Consider the following 4,880-nt stretch of genomic DNA (forward strand, 5'->3'; position numbering starts at 1 on the left):
TCATTAGGGCTTTCAAGTACCAGATGACTCTACTCTTTGCCACAAGGACCAGACGGCCAAACTCTTTAGGGCTTTCAAGTACCAGATGACTCTCTTCTTTGCCACAATGGACAGACGGCCAAATTCGTTAGGCTTTCAAGTACAAAATGGCCTCTTTCCTGCCATAACGTCGAGACGGTCAAATTCTTGAGGCTTTCAAGTACCAGATGACTCTCTTCTTTGCACAACGGCCAGACGGTCAAATCACAGGATTTTAAGTACAGATGGCTTCTACTCTGCCACAATACAACGGCCACACTTGTTGGGACTTTCGAGTATCAAATGAATCTCCTGTTCACAACGACCAGGCGCCAAACTCATTAGGGCTTTCAAGTACCAGATGACTCCCTCTTTGCCACAACGCCAGACGCCAAACTCTTTAGGCTTTCAAGTACCAGATACTCTCTTCTTTGCCACAGTGACAGACGGCCAAACTCTTTAGGACTTTCAAGTACCAGATGACTCTCTCTTTGCCACATACAGACGGCCAAATTCGTTAGGCTTTCAAGTACAAAATGCCTCTTTCCTGCCAAACGCAGACGGTCAAACTCTTAGGCTTTCAAGTACCAGATGACTCTCCTCTTTGCCACAACGGCCAACGGCCAAACTCTTTAGAGGCTTTCAAGTACCAGATGACTCTCTTCTTTGCCACATACAGACGGCCAAATTCGTTAGGCTTTCAAGTACAAAATGTCTCTTTCCTGCCAAACGTCGAGACGGCAAACTCTTGAGGCTTTCAAGTACCAGATGACTCTCTTCTTTGCCACAACGGCCAGACGGTCAAATCACAGGATTTTAAGTACAGATGCTGTCTACTCTGCCACATACAACGCCACACTTGTTGGGACTTTCGAGTACCAAATGAATCTCTCCTGTTCCAAAGACAAGCCGGCCAAACTCATTAGGGCTTTCAAGTACCAGATGACTCTCTTCTTTGCCACAAGGACCAGACGGCCAAATCTTAGGCTTTCAAGTACAATGGTCTCTTTCCTGCCATAACGTCGAGACGGCCAAACTCGTTGAGGCTTTCAAGTACCAGATGACTCTCTTCTTTGCCACAACGCCAGACGGTCAAATCACAGGATTTTTAAGTACAGATGGCTGTCTACTCTGCCACAATACAACGGCCACACTTGTTGGGACTTTCGAGTACCAAATGAATCTCTCCTGTTCACACGACCAGGCGCCAAACTCATTAGGGCTTTCAAGTACCAGATGACTCACCTCTTTGCCACAACGGCCAGACGGCCAAACTCTTTAGGGCTTTCAAGTACCAGATGACTCTCTTCTTTGCCACAATGGACAGACGGCCAAATTCGTTAGGCTTTCAAGTACAAAATGGCTCTTTCCTGCCATAACGTCGAGACGGTCAAATTCGTTGAGGCTTTCAAGTACCAGATGACTCTCTTCTTTGCACAACGGCCAGACGGTCAAATCACAGGATTTTAAGTACAGATGGCTTCTACTCTGCCACAATACAACGGCCACACTTGTTGGGACTTTCGAGTATCAAATGAATCTCTCCTGTTCACAACGACCAGGCGCCAAACTCATTAGGGCTTTCAAGTACCAGATGACTCTCCTCTTTGCCACAACGCCAGACGCCAAACTCTTTAGGCTTTCAAGTACCAGATACTCTCTTCTTTGCCACAGGACAGACGGCCAAACTCTTAGGACTTTCAAGTACCAGATGACTCTCTTCTTTGCCACATACAACGGCCAAATTCGTTAGGCTTTCAAGTACAAATGCCTCTTTCCTGCCAAACGCAGACGGTCAAACTCTTAGGCTTTCAAGTACCAGATGACTCTCCTCTTTGCCACAACGGCCAACGGCCAAACTCTTTAGAGGCTTTCAAGTACCAGATGACTCTCTTCTTTGCCACAGTACAGACGGCCAAATTCGTTAGGCTTTCAAGTACAAAATGTCTCTTTCCTGCCATAACGTCGAGACGGCAAACTCTTGAGGCTTTCAAGTACCAGATGACTCTCTTCTTTGCCACAACGGCCAGACGGTCAAATCACAGGATTTTTAAGTACAGATGCTGTCTACTCTGCCACATACAACGCCACACTTGTTGGGACTTTCGAGTACCAAATGAATCTCTCCTGTTCCACAAGACAAGCCGGCCAAACTCTTTAGGGCTTTCAAGTACCAGATGACTCTCTTCTTTGCCACAAGGACAGACGGCCAAATCTAGGCTTTCAAGTACAATGGTCTCTTTCCTGCCATAACGTCGAGACGGCCAAACTCGTTGAGGCTTTCAAGTACCAGATGACTCTCTTCTTTGCCACAACGCCCAGACGGTCAAATCACAGGATTTTTAAGTACAGATGCTGTCTACTCTGCCACAATACAACGGCCACACTTGTGGGACTTTCGAGTACCAAATGAATCTCTCCTGTTCACACGACCAGGCGCCAAACTCATTAGGGCTTTCAAGTACCAGATGACTCACCTCTTTGCCACAACGGCCAGACGGCCAAACTCTTTAGGGCTTTCAAGTACAGATGACTCTCCTCTTTGCCACAACGGCCAGACGGCCAAATCTTAGGCTTTCAAGCAAATCTCTTTGCCAAACACGAGAGGTCAAACTCGTTACTTTAAGTACAGATGCTGTCTACTCTGCCACAATACAACGGCCACACTTGTTGGGACTTTCGAGTATCAAATGAATCTCTCTGTTCACAACGACCAGGCGCCAAACTCATTAGGCTTTCAAGTACCAGATGACTCTTCTTTGCCACAAGGACCAGACGGCCAAACTCTTTAGGGCTTTCAAGTACCAGATGACTCTCTTCTTTGCCACAATGGACAGACGGCCAAATTCGTTAGGCTTTCAAGTACAAAATGGCCTCTTTCCTGCCATAACGTCGAGACGGTCAAATTCTTGAGGCTTTCAAGTACCAGATGACTCTCTTCTTTGCACAACGGCCAGAGGTCAAATCACAGGATTTTTAAGTACAGATGGCTTCTACTCTGCCACAATACAACGGCCACACTTGTGGGACTTCGAGTATCAAATGAATCTCTCCTGTTCACAACGACCAGGCGCCAAACTCATTAGGGCTTTCAAGTACCAGATGACTCCCTCTTTGCCACAACGGCCAGACGCCAAACTCTTTAGAGGCTTTCAAGTACCAGATACTCTCTTCTTTGCCACAGGACAGACGGCCAAACTCTTTAGGACTTTCAAGTACCAGATGACTCTCTTCTTTGCCACATACAGACGGCCAAATTCGTTAGGCTTTCAAGTACAAATGTCTCTTTCCTGCCAAACGTCGAGACGGCAAACTCTTGAGGCTTTCAAGTACCAGATGACTCTCTTCTTTGCCACAACGGCCAGACGGTCAAATCACAGGATTTTTAAGTACAGATGCTGTCTACTCTGCCACAATACAACGGCCACACTTGTGGGACTTCGAGTACCAAATGAATCTCTCCTGTTCACAACGACCAGGCGCCAAACTCATTAGGGCTTTCAAGTACCAGATGACTCTCCTCTTTGCCACAACGGCCAAACGGCCAAACTCTTTAGAGCTTTCAAGTACCAGATGACTCTCTTCTTTCCACAATGGACAGACGGCAAATTCGTTATGGCTTTCAAGTAAAAATAGGTCTCTTTCCTGCCAAACACGAGACGGCAAACTCTTGAGGCTTTCAATACCAGATGACTCTCTTCTTTGCCACAACGGCCAGACGGTCAAATCACAGGATTTTTAAGTACAGATGCTGTCTACTCTGCCACATACAACGGCCACACTTGTGGGACTTCGAGTACCAAATGAATCTCTCCTGTTACACGACCAGCGCCAAACTCATTAGGGCTTTCAAGTACCAGATGACTCTCCTCTTTGCCACAACGGCCAGACGGCCAAATCTTTAGGGCTTTCAAGTACCAGATGACTCTCTTCTTTGCCACAATGGACAGACGGCCAAATTCGTTAGGCTTTCAAGTACAAAATAGGTCTCTTCCTGCCATAACGTCGAGACGGTCAAACTCTTGAGGCTTTCAAGTACCAGATGACTCTCTTCTTTGCCACAACGGCAGACGGTCAAATCACAGGATTTTTAAGTACAGATGCTGTCTACTCTGCCACATACAACGGCCACACTTGTGGGACTTCGAGTACCAAATGAATCTCTCCTGTTCACAAGACAAGGCGGCCAAACTCTTTAGGGCTTTCAAGTACCAGATGACTCTCTTCTTTGCCACAAGGACCAGACGGCCAAATCTTAGGCTTTCAAGTACAATGGTCTCTTTCCTGCCATAACGTCGAGACGGTCAAATTCGTTGAGGCTTTCAAGTACCAGATGACTCTCTTCTTTGCACAACGGCCAGACGGTCAAATCACAGGATTTTTAAGTACAGATGGCTTCTACTCTGCCACAATACAACGGCCACACTTGTGGGACTTCGAGTACCAAATGAATCTCTCCTGTTCACACGACCAGGCGCCAAACTCATTAGGGCTTTCAAGTACCAGATGACTCTCCTCTTTGCCACAACGGCCAGACGGCCAAACTCTTTAGGGCTTTCAAGTACCAGATGACTCTCTTCTTTGCCACAATGGACAGACGGCCAAATTCGTTAGGCTTTCAAGTACAAAATAGGTCTCTTTCCTGCCATAACGTCGAGACGGTCAAACTCTTGAGGCTTTCAAGTACCAGATGACTCTCTTCTTTGCCACAACGGCAGACGGTCAAATCACAGGATTTTTAAGTACAGATGCTGTCTACTCTGCCACATACAACGGCCACACTTGTGGGACTTTCGAGTACCAAATGAATCTCTCCTGTTCACAAGACAAGGCGGCCAAACTCATTAGGGCTTTCAAGTACC

The sequence above is a fragment of the Varroa destructor genome, unplaced genomic scaffold (genome assembly GCF_002443255.2).
Source record: "Varroa destructor unplaced genomic scaffold, Vdes_3.0 BEIS01000002.1, whole genome shotgun sequence".
Classification (NCBI taxonomy): domain Eukaryota; kingdom Metazoa; phylum Arthropoda; class Arachnida; order Mesostigmata; family Varroidae; genus Varroa; species Varroa destructor.